The sequence below is a fragment of the Mirounga leonina genome, unplaced genomic scaffold (assembly GCF_011800145.1).
Source record: "Mirounga leonina isolate KUSES-001 unplaced genomic scaffold, KU_Mleo_1.0 Mir_171, whole genome shotgun sequence".
NCBI classification, from domain to species: Eukaryota; Metazoa; Chordata; class Mammalia; order Carnivora; family Phocidae; genus Mirounga; species Mirounga leonina.
The window spans coordinates 6,810,606-6,822,966 of NW_023270436.1; the positions used below are offsets into that span (position 1 = coordinate 6,810,606).

The 12,361-nt window shown below is 45.3% G+C and overlaps 1 protein-coding gene across 2 annotated transcripts in view; it reads left to right on the plus strand.

The window, feature by feature from the left end:
- Positions 1-12,361, plus strand: part of HCAR2 (hydroxycarboxylic acid receptor 2) — a 37,838-nt gene that overhangs the window by 12,695 nt on the left and 12,782 nt on the right. Inside the window, exon 3 of one of the 2 annotated variants that reach the window (XM_035016917.1) lies at positions 9,684-9,786. The exons of the other annotated variant lie outside the window; for it this stretch is intronic. The gene's annotated coding sequence lies outside the window, so the exon portion shown is untranslated. The remainder of the gene's footprint in view (positions 1-9,683; positions 9,787-12,361) is intronic. 2 annotated transcript variants of the gene reach the window in all.

Sequence of the window (12,361 nt, forward strand, 5' to 3'; positions counted from 1 at the left end):
AAATAAATAAATAAATAAATAAATAAATAAATAAATAAATAAATAAAATCTTGAAATTCTTAATACTTTTTTGTTTTTGAAATCTTAATACTTTTGAGAACAGTTTACTGAGATGTAATTCATATAATAGAAAAGTCACCCATTTAAAGTGTGCGGCCCATGGGTGCCTGGGTGGCTCAGTTGGTTAAGCGACTGCCTTCGGCTCAGGTCATGATCCTGGAGTCCCTGGATCGAGTCCCGTATCAGGCTCCCTGCTCGGCAGGGAGTCTGCTTCTTCCTCTGACCCTCCCGCCTCTCATGTGCTTGCTCTCTCTCATTCTCTCTCTCTCAAATAAATAAATAAAATCTTTTAAAAAAAATAAAAAAATAAAAAATAAATAAAGTGTGCGGCCCAGGTGCGGGCATCTGTCTGAATTCCTGGCTCGTGGAAACCGTCAGAGATAATAAGTAATTACTGTTGCTTTAAGCCGCTATGTTTTGGGGTAATTTGTTAGGCAGCAATAGATAGGTAAAGCAGGCAGAAAACAGTGGATTCTGGGAAGAGCCTCCAGGTCTGTGGGTTCTCCAAGAGGAAGTTTCCCTTGGCTTCCGATGAGCCTTCTGGGTCTTCTTGACTTCTGAAATCCCCATAAAAACCCCTAAACAGGGGCACCTGGGTGGCTCAGTAGCTTAAGCGGTTAAGCGCCTGCTGTCAGCTCAGGTCATGACTTCCCAGAGCTGAAGAAATCATTATCTTTAAGGAACAATCTCTCATGAAGCTGCTTGGGTATAATATATGTATTAATATATCTGTATGATACATTATTTTTTGAAAATTCAAATGACCTATTTGGACTACACTCATATGGTTTATGTACTTTAACATCCGTAATCTTACAGATGATTTTTTGTATTAAAAATATAATTTAGGGGCGCCTGGGTGGCTCAGTTGGTTAAGCGACTGCCTTTGGCTCGGGTCATGATCCCGGAGTCCCGGGATCGAGTCCCGCATCGGGCTCCCTGCTCAGCGAGGAGCCTGCTTCTCCCTCTGACCCTCCCCCCTCTCATGTACTTTCTCACTCTCACAAATAAATTATCTTAAAAAAAAATATATATATATATATATAATTTATAGGGGTGCCTGGGTAGCTCAGTCATTAGGCGTCTGCCTTCAGCTCAGGTCATGATCTCAGGGTCCTGGGATCGAGCCCCGCGCATCGGGCTCCCTGCTCAGCGGGGAGTCTGCTTCTCCCTCTCCCTCCGCCTCTCCCCACTGCTCCTACTCTCTCTCTCTCTCTCTCTGTATCTCTCTGTCTCAAATGAATAAATAAAAAATTCTTTAAAAAAAAAAAGATTTATTTGTTTATTTGAGAGAGAGCGAGTGGTGAGAGGGGCAGAGGGAGAGGGAGAGAAAATCCCAAACAGACTCCCCGTTGAGCTCAGAGCCCAATGCGGGGCTCAATCCCACAACCCCAAGACCATGACCCAACACCACGACCCGGGTGAAACCAAGAGTCGGATGCTCAACTGACTGAGCCACCCAAGTGCCCCGATTTTTTAAGTAATCTCTATACCCAACGTGGGGCCTGAACCCCAAGATCAAGAGTTGCACCCTCCACCAACTAAGCCAGCAGGTATCCCTATAATCAGATCCCACATCTTTTTATTGGAAACTGACGCACAGAGAGGCTTAATCAGGGCCTTCTGACTCTAAATGAGGTTAACATTGACTCTGAGAAATCCAAAAGACCAAGAAGAGAGTGAAGATGGGCTGAGCATTCCCTGGCACTGGGCAGCTCAGGGAGACTATTCCTGGCACACAGCTCCTAAAGCTCTTGTGGTCTCCAGGGATAAGAGCAACTTTTATATGCTAATGAGGTTGACTGGTGGCTGAGGACCCCTCCAGCTCTTTGGGATGGGGAGCTGATTGCCAAAAAGACCAAGACATGATTGGAGGGTTGGAACTTTTAGCTCCCTCCCCCAACATGTCTCCCCCAACTTCTGGGGAGACTGGAGGATAATCACCAATGGCCAATGATGTAGTCAGTCATGTCTCTGTGATGAAATCCCCAAAAAAACCCCTAAACAGGGGCACCTGGGTGGCTGAGTAGCTTAAGCAGTTAAGCGCCTGCTGTCAGCTCAGGTCATGATCCCAGAGTCCCAGGATCCAGCACCGCATCAGGATCCCCTCTCAGCGGGGGTCTGCTTCTCCCTCTGACCCTTCCCCCTTTCATGCTCTCTCTCTCTCTCAAATAAATAAATAAAATCTTAAAAAAAAAAAAAAAAAACCCTAAACAATGAGGTCCAGAGAGCATCTGGGTCATAAAGCATCCGTATGCTGGAGACTGGTATACCCCAACTTCACAGGAATAGAAGCTTCTCTGCTCTAGACCCTTGCAGATTGCCCAACATGAGAAGGGGCCATGGAAGCCACTGATTCAGAGCTGATTGGTCAGAAGTACAGGTTGCAATGTGGGACTTGCAGCTGGTATCCGAACTGTCAGGACAGTCATGTAGGACTGAGCCCTGAACTTGTGGGGTCTAATGCTAACTGCAGGTACTTAGTGTCAGAATGGAGCTGAATTCTAGGACACCCACCCAGAGAGCTGGAGAATCGGTTAGTATGGAGAAAAAAACCCACACATTTGTCAGAAGTGTTGTGAGTAAAAGCAGATCACTCATACAGAGGAACAGAGGCTCTTTGTCAGCTTGCACAATGTAGGGAGGCCTCAACGATGAAACCTCAGCCCCAGCGAGCTGACCTGAGGAATAACAGCCCATTAAAGGGGCCCCAGCACCCAGAGACAGAAGTGGACAGAGATGCTTCTGAATTTAAAACAATTATAAACAAGAGCACTTCAGCAAATCCAAATACAGCACATAATGAACTTTCCAGAGCTGAAATACATGATTTTCAAGATTAAGAAACTCATGAGTTAAAAGTGAATAGGGACTCGGGCGCCTGGGTGGCTCAGTTGGTTAAACGTCTGCCTTCGGCTCAGGTCATGATCTCAGGGTCCTGGGATCGAATCCCTCATTGGGCTCCCTGCTCAGCAGGGAGTCTGCTTCTCCTTCTCCCTCTGCCTGCCACTCCCCCTGCTTGTGCTTTCTCTCTCTGTCAAATAAATAAATAAAATCTTTTTTTAAATGTACACATGTGACTTTTTTTTTAAAGATTTTATTTATTTGACAGAGAGAGCGAGAGAGCCCAGGCAGGGGAGCAGCAGAGGGAGAGAGAGGAGCAGGCCCCCCACTGAGCAGGGAGCCTGATGCGGGGCTCGATCCCAGGACCCTGAGATCATGACCTGCCAAAGGCAGACGCTTAACCGACTGAGCCACCCATGTGCCCCCACATGTGACATTTTAAATCTAAATGGAGCAGAATACACTGGGATTTGTGGAACAGGGAAGGACTCTTAAAACCAAGCAAAGATCCTCCAAGGGAATTCTTACATATACTAGATTATCTCAGCCAAAACTGAGAGAGCAAGGTGGGGCATAAAGAGTGTCATGAGTCTCAGTAGGAAACACACATGGGGAAGGAAAGATGAGGAAGTGAAACTGTTCTAAAGGTCTCATCCTACTGGGTGAGGGAGAAGAGGAGGAAATAAATCAAGGAAATGGTTAGTTATGTGCCTCTGATTATGGGAGCAGGGAAGTTCATCACGGAAGAGATACGGGGATCTTAACCAAGCCAGGGAACTCAGAAGCCAGGAAAGAAAAGATGGATATATTTCACTATGTAAACTTTAAAATGTTTTGTGTGACAAAGGATACCATAAATACGGCAAGTTCAAGTGATGGAGCTGGAAAAATATTTGTAATATAAATAACTGTCAGCTACTGGAATTGGCTTATGATGTGCCCAGCACCATTCCATTGACTCTACGTGTATTAACAGTTTTGTGTCTACAGCATGCTATGAAGCAGGAATGGTGAAGACAATGATGATCACTCTTTTTTCTTCCTTTGGGGAGGGGCAGGGGCAGAGGGAGAGGGAGAGAGAGAATCCCAAGCTGAATCCACGCCCAGCACCGAGCCAATGCAGGGCTCGATCTCATGACCCTGAGATCATGACCTGAGCTGAAATCAAGAGTCAGATGCTTAACCGACTGAGCCACCCAGACACCCTGATGATCACTACTTTATTGATGAGTAAACTGAGGCCTAACAAGGTTAAACAATTGGCCAAGGTCACATGGCCTGTCAGGGCCTGAGTTCCGATGCGACCCTTGGCAGCCCTATCCAGAAAACAATGGCCAAATGGACGCTATATAAAGAGCTTTACAAATTGACCTGAACAAGACAAACAACCACTACAGAAACAGATTTAGATTATAGATAGACTGTTCATAGAAGAGCAAAATGAAATGGCTAGCAAATGTACAAAAACACCCTCAATTTCAACAGTGGTCAGAAAAATGCAAATTAAAGAAGCAATAAGACATGAGACTGACACAAATGGAGAAGAGAGATCTTGTCAAATGCTGGCAGGAATGTGGAGGAAAGGGCGCTCTCCCGCATGTGGTGCTTACAGCCATTTGGGAAAGCTATCTGGCAACGTCTGTTAAAATTAAAATTAAACATACCCTTTCACCCAATGATCCCACTCCTGGGAATCTGGCCCAAAGAAATAAAAACACTAATACTCAAGGACAAGGATATTTATTAGAGCATTGTTTTTTCGTGGCAGAAAACCTGTCACAAAGTGAATCCCCATTAAAAGGAAAGGGGATCCATTGCCTGAATTATGTTACATCCACTGTATACACATTTCAATAAAATAAAATCAATCAGGGTCAGCAACATGGCAGCCCACTGGCCCAAAGGGCTGGCTAATGTGCTTTTCGTGAGCCAGCAGTGTTTTTATAAATTCCTGCAGGCTTCTGAGTCTGTGACCCCCTGCAAATATTTCCATTAGACACAGAGCCTGCCCTCCATAGGGTCATGGTACATAAACAAATACATGGTGTATGTGTGGTATTAGCATTTCATGGTGGGTGGAGGGGAGGTTGGCAAGCAAGTGGAGGGATCAGAACTCTGCTATGTTGCTGGTGAGATATACAGCAGTGCAGCCGCTGTGGAAAACAGTTTGGGAATTCCTGAACAGGTAAAACATAGAGGTACCATATGACCCAGCATTGCCACTCCTGCAAACATATCCAAAAGAATTGAAAACGGGTGTTCAAACAAAAACTTGAACACAATATTCACACCAACACTATTCACAACAGCCAAAAGGTGAAAACAACCCAAATGCCCATCAATGATAAATGGATCAACAGATGTGGTCCATCTGTACAACGGAATACAATTCAGCCATAAAAAGGAGTGAAGCACTGACCATGGCACAATGTGGATGCACCTTGAAGACACGATGCTGAATGAAAAGACGCCAGACACAGAAGGTTCCATATTGTTTGGGTCCATTTATAGGAAATCTCCAGAACAGGTCAATCCATAAAGACAGAAAGCCGATTAGAGGGGTCGCTAGGGGCTGGGGGTGGGCGCAGGGGGAATGACTTTTCAGTGGGTATGGAGTTTCTGTTGGGGGTGATGAAAACGTCTTGGAACTGGGTAGGGTGAAATGGCTGCACAACATGGTGAATGTACTTAATGCCACTTTATTTTTTATTTTAAAGATTTTTATTTTTGTTTGACAGAGAGAGAGAGCACAAGCAGGGGTGGCAGCAGGCAGAGGGAGAGGGAGAAGCAGGCTTCCCGCCAAGCAGGGAGCCCGATGCGGGGCTCGATCCCAGGACCCCGGGATCATGACCTGAGCCGAAGGCAGATGCTTAATGACTGAGCCACCCAGGCGCCCCTAATTTTATTTTCTTTAAGGAAAGGCAGACTAGCACATGCAGCACCTCCTTTGGATGTGTCTGGAGTCTTGGAAGCTTGATTACCATACGCTCTCCTGCAAGTGGACCTTGAGAGCTTGTTTGAAGGCTCTAGCTGGGGATATCATTGGGTATAATAGTCATTAGCCAATTGTAGTAGGTTGAATGGTGACCCCGAAAAAGATATGTTCCCCAGCCTAACCCCAGGCACCTTATTTATGAATGTGACCTATTTCGGAAAAAGGTCTTTGCAGATATAATTAAATTTAGGTCAACAACATGAAATCATCCTGGACTACCTGGATGGGTCCCAAATCCAATCACAGTGCCCTTATAGTAGACACACAAAGAGGAGAGACACAGAGGAGAAGGTGACATGAAGACAGAGGCAGAGAGTGGAGCGAGGCAACCACAAGCCAAAGAATGCCTGGAGTCACCGGAAGCTGGAAGAGGCACAGAGGGATTTTTCCTTAGAATCTCTGGAAGGAGTATGACCTGCCAAAACCTCAATTTCAGATTTCTGGCTTCCAAAACTGTGAAAGAATAAATTTCTGTTGTTTTAAGCCACCCAGTGTGTAGTAACTTGTAACAGCAGCCCTAGGAAACAAATATGCCAGAATAGAGTGCCTTTCTAAGCAAAACTTAGATACCAGGCCACCTCAGGGGCTGCCGGTCAGCCAATGGATGATCCCCGGGCATGGGTACCAATAGCTGTTCTAATCAGCTGTAGCCAGAATGCGGACAAGACATGGTATTTGGGCCACAGACTTCTCTTCCAGCAGAACACAGAGAAGAGTGACACAAGGGATTCCAATTCAGTTTTTAAAACTTCCCTGCTCTGGGATTTATGGGTATAAAACAATCGTTCGTCTTCAAACTTAGTTTGACTTTTCTCATGAACATTAAGCTGAAAACAAATAGATGCCCACTGTGCTCCAGATAGTGTCCCTGGAGTCTGCCCTTGGCCTTGCTGGCCTATTAAGGGACCTCCCTGACATCTTGCTGTAACCACTTTCCCCAAGCCACCACATTAGGGGAGAACTTGCAGCCTAACAGGCCTATTGTCAGGGAGGGTCTGATCGGAATCCTTCCTCTCTTCTGTACTTTCATAGGACCCTGGGGTTTTTCTTCTTCATAGCATGTATCATAACGTGAATTAAGTAATTACCTGCACAATTACTTGTTTAGCTTCAGTCTCGTCCACCACACTGGAAGCCCCGTGAGGGCCGGAGCTGTGTGTCTCTGGCTTGCTCTCATTTCCACAGCGTCTTGCATACTGCCTGACACATAGTAGGTACACAACACACATTTGTGGAATAGAGGAATAGACGACTTCCATATCACAGTGGTGGAGGCAAAGGCAAATCTGGGTACACAAACCAAAATCTAGAAGACAATTAAATCAATGAAACACATTCTCCTTTGAAGCATACCCCCAGGGTCTCTCCAAGGGTACCACAGGCAAGGCACACTCTGGATCCACTAGGGTCCTTCCTCTAGTATTTTTAAGGTCTTCTACTTCACATGCCCTTGATCCTCTGGCTGTTTGTTATGACTCTAGTTCCCACACTTCTTCATTAAGACAACTGTTTATAGAACAGACAATCCCTGAAGGAAAGGTTGTTTGGCAGCTAGAACAGAGAAGTTCACACCCTTGAACGGGATATAGATTTGCTCTAATATTATTGAGAGGAGTGGTTGGCAGAGAACTTGCTACCTGCGTCATGGTGTCCGTGCTCACAGTCACCACCTTCTGCAAATGGCCTTCCTCCCAGTGTCCGTGTCCTTCAGAGGTCACTGGGTTGAAAGCCAGCTCAAGGGTGTGAATCTTGTGAGGTTAAGCCAGTCATGGTGGTCTTATTCTCCTTGCCAAGACATTGCTGTAGGTACGGAGCAGTGACACAGTTCTGACCAGTACGATGTGAGGGGGAACCTTCTAGGGACACTTCTCTGAAAATTTCCCAGCAATGCCATTGCTGGGTATATGCCCCCCAAAATTGAAAATCAGTTACTCAAACAAATACATGTCTAAGCACGTTCATGGCAACGTTATTCACAATAGCCAAAAGGTGGAAATAACCCAAATGTCCATCAACAGTTTGATGGATAAACAAAGGGTGGTGGATCCATACAATAGAATATCATAAAAAGGAATGACATGCTGTTACAAGCCACGTTGTGGATGAACCACGGGAACATTAGACCAAGTGAAGAAAGCCACAGAGAGGGCCTCATATTGTATGATTCCAATTTTATGAAATATCTAGAATACGCACATCCTTAGAGACAGAAGGTAGATCCCTGGTTGCCCAGGGATCAGGGAGGGAGGAATGGGGAGTGACTGTTTAGTGGGAATGGAGGTCTCCTTTGGGGGAGATGAGCATATTTTGGGACTAGAGAGAGGTGGTGGTTGCACAACATTGTGAATATACCAAATGCCACCTTTAAAGAAGGTTAATTTTATGTTGTGTGAATTTCACCTCAATTAAAAAAAAGGATTTGGGGGGAAAAAAAGACTTTTGAAAATTCTTGCCTAGGGATGTAATGCTTGGAGCAGCTGAGCCCTTTTGCATTGTGAAGAGACAAACTAAGGACAAGCCAGCACAGTAGAGGATGGCCAAGTGGAAAAATGGAAAGAATCTGAGCCCTTGATTACACCATTGGCAAGTTGGGGGAACTTGGTCTCTATCTAGACTTCTGATTATGTAAGATATAAATGCCCTCTTTGCTTCCAGCCACATCTAGTTGGGTTTTCTATGACTTGTAGCCAGTCAGTATAGACTTCAAGGTTCTGAAAAAGCAAGGCAAAGACATTAATTTTATCCAAATGGGAGCAAGAATCACAAGACTAATAGTGGCCACCTTCACCCACTTTATGGGTGCTCTCATGGGAGAGAAAAGATGACATCACGCATTCCTACGGCCAACGTGAAAGAAACACACCTCTTCAGCTTGTAGGTAAATAGCAAATGATGACAAATTCTTGAGAGCAGTTAATCCTCAGGGTTAGACAGAGAGTGTGTATGTGTGTTCCTCAAGATGAACCCCAATCTCATCCTCCCTGTTGTCTCTAGCCAATCTTAGTACTTCAAGAACAGGATGGACAAGATTTAGGTGCAATCTTGAAATAATTACAGTTGTCGGCTCTGAGCACAACAGGCAAGATGGAACCACTGGCCAGGCTGTGGTGTTTGTGTGGCTTCTCTTGGGATTTGAGAGCTTAGCATCTAACACTGACATGTGACCAAGCCTCATCAAAAACTCAGGCTTTCTCTTTCCAATCTATGTGGTGAAGGTGAACACTTGCCTTTTGAAAAACAGGTTGACTTTTCTGCATCACTAGGTTGTGACCTGGGGAAAGCAGTGAGAGATAAGTAGTCCTGTCTCCACCGTCTTTCCTTCACTTTCCCATGGTTCTAGAAAGTCCTGGCATCGCCACCTTAGAAGGTTCCTGCTGGACTCCACACATAGAAAGCTTTCAGGAAAAGGATAATGCAGCTGGGTAGGCTTTTATAAGGGCATTTAAGGGCTAATATTAGGGATTAGTACTTGAAGGGTTGTTGGATTTGATCTGGCTCTTCCATAGTTCTTGGCACCTAGTCCTAAGTCATTGTGTAATGTGTAAACTATGAAAATAAATGACTTAAGTTGCCTACCATAAAAACCTGTTTCACAGCTGATGGATTAAAGGAAATAGGTCCTTTGCCATGCTGATTGAGAGGCTACATTTGTCTATAAGGATTGCAGGGAAATAGCCATGATGAAAAATGAATTAAGTTTTATCCCTCCGAGAATATCTGATAGGGATGTGGCATTACATTTCTCCCTGTTTTCACACCGCCATTTTTTTTTTTTTTAATTCAGCTAGGAATTCAGATGGTCAATGGGTCTTGTCTATAAAGAGGTTGAGTTGTTGATTCAAGAAGTCTTCAATCGCCTGGAATGTGAGGTATTTACAAAACAATGGGTAAGTGCGCTAAAATAAAAGGAAACAAAACACAAAATCTTGCTGACCTTCAGAGGACTGCCTGCAGGAGGTCACTGAGTTCTTGGAGTTAAATCTAGACCGTTGGCCACGTCCTGGGGGGTTTGCCTGGGAGCCAGCTGCAAAGATAGGAAGGGGATAGAGAAATAAAAAAGATTGTTCTTTGAGAATTGTCCTTCTGGTTACTCTTACCCACTTTTTTTTTTTTTTAAGATTTTATTTATTTATTTGACAGCAAGAGACACAGCAAGAGAGGGAACACAAGCAGGGGGAGTGGGAGAGGGAAAAGCAGGCTCCCCGCAGAGCAAGGAGCCCGATGCGGGGCTCCATCCCAGGACCCTGGGAACATGACCTGAGCCGAAGGCAGATGCTTAACAACTGAGCCACCCAGGCGCCCCGTCTCTCACCCACTTTTGAAACCTGTTGATTCCTTAGCTTTCCTATAGATTCGGTAGTGGGGTAATTAAAATGCACATGACATTGGTTCACAGGGCAAAAATGACAGGACCCAGAGCAGAGGGCTAGGTTCTGTTTTAAAAACCTGAAACGGGGCACCTGGGTGGCTCAGTCGTTAAGCGTCTGCCTTCGGCTCAGGTCATGATCCCGGGGTCCTGGGATCGAGCCCCGCATCGGGCTCCCTGCTCAGCGGGAAGCCTGCTTCTCCCTCTCTCACTCCCCCTGCTTGTGTTCCCTCTCTCGCTGTGTCTCTCTTCACAAATAAATTAAAAAAAAAAACATAATTATTTAAAAAATAAAAAAATAAAAACCTGAAACACTGAAATCTGTAATCATCAAGGAGGAAACATGCATGGTTTATTAATTAGAATCAGGGATGAAAACAAGTAAAGATATAATCATAAAAATCCAAAGAAAGGAGGTTATGATCACCTTTCAAAAGAATATGGTTCCTGGGGTGTCCAGGTGGCTCAGTGGATTAAGCGTGTGCCTTCAGGTCAGGTCATGATCCCAGGAGTCCAGTGTCGGTCTCCCTGCTCTGCAGTGAGTCTGCTTCTCTTCCTCTCCCTCTGCTCCCGCCACCTCGTGTGTGTGTGTGTGCGTGTGTGCGCGTGCATGGGTGCACCCATACTGTCTCAAATAAATAAATAAATAAATCTTTAAAAAAAAGAATATGGGGCGCCTGGGTGGCTCAGTTGGTTAAGCGACTGCCTTCGGCTCAGGTCATGATCCTGGAGTCCCGGGATCAAGTCCCGCATCGGGCTCCCTGCTCGGCAGGGAGTCTGCTTCTCCCTCTGACCCTCCTCCCTCTCATGTGCTTGCTCTCTCTCATTCTCTCTCTCTCAAATAAATAAATAAATAAATCTTTAAAAAAAAAAAAGAAAAAAGAAAACAGCTCAAGAATTCTTTCTTGGCCGTTGGCTCTGAACCCCAACATTTCCCATCAGTTCCTATATTGTTCAGCCCTAAAAAGGAAGGAGACACCTGTTACAACATGGATGAACCTGGAGGACGTTGTGCTGAGGGAAATAAGCCAGTCACAAAAGGATAGGTACTGCATGATTTCACACATGAGAAGTCCGTTGTGTAGTCAAATTCACTGAGACAGAAAGCAGAATGATGATTCCTAATGTGAAATGTTGAGGTTCGAGAGTGAATGGTCAAGAAAGAATTCCTGAGATGTCTTCGGTGCAAAAAAGCAGCACGGGGACAGGACCCGTGGGCAGAAGAGCTGCCCTGGGGTTGGGAGGGGTGACTGATAATATACTTTTTTAATTAGTGGGGCTTAGGGAGAGCTCAAGTCTCTAAGGAATTTGGAAGCAAGGTTTCCAGGACCTTGAGGAGTCATTTACTACTGTCTATTAAAACCTTAGTCAGGAGACCCTTCAGATATATATCGGTGGCCATATGCTTGGGGGATGATTGTCAACGTATATCTTGGGGGTCAGGACAAAGGGAGTTTCCGAAGGGATTTTTATATGTTAAAGACTTGCAGGATCCTGGAGGTCTGGCTAATGCCATACATCCTTTTTGCGCTTAGCAAAGTATTAACATCGAGGCAGTTGAATTCCTGGAGGATGGTCACTCTGCCTGTCCCAAGTATCTGTCAATGGGCCGCAAGTTATAAGTGATGTGGTTTTGGAATCTAGGTGAGGTGTGGTGCGGTGGGGTCCGGAGCCGACGGCCAAGAAAGAATTCTTGAGACGTCTTTGGTGCAAAATGGTGGTTTTATTAAAGCCGGGGGACAGAACCCCTGGGCAGAAAGAGCTGCTGCCCTGGGATTGTGAGGGGTGACTGATCATGTACTTGGGAGTTGGGGGAGGTAAGGAAAAGGGAGGTTTTCAAAAGAACTTTCATATGTTAAAGACTCACAGGATACTGGAGGCCTTGCCATTGTCAAGTTAAGGTTGGTTTTCCCTCCAGCAAGACATTAAGATAGCTGGGAGTTTCCTGGAAGAATATCACACATGTCCTACCTGGGATTGTGGGGATGGGGGTTGCAGGGTGTCAGCTTGTGCTTTGTCCTCAGCTAGTCTTCTACTCCCTCATCACAAAGATGGAAGTAGACTTTGAGGAGCTTGTAGTGGGTTGAACAATGTCC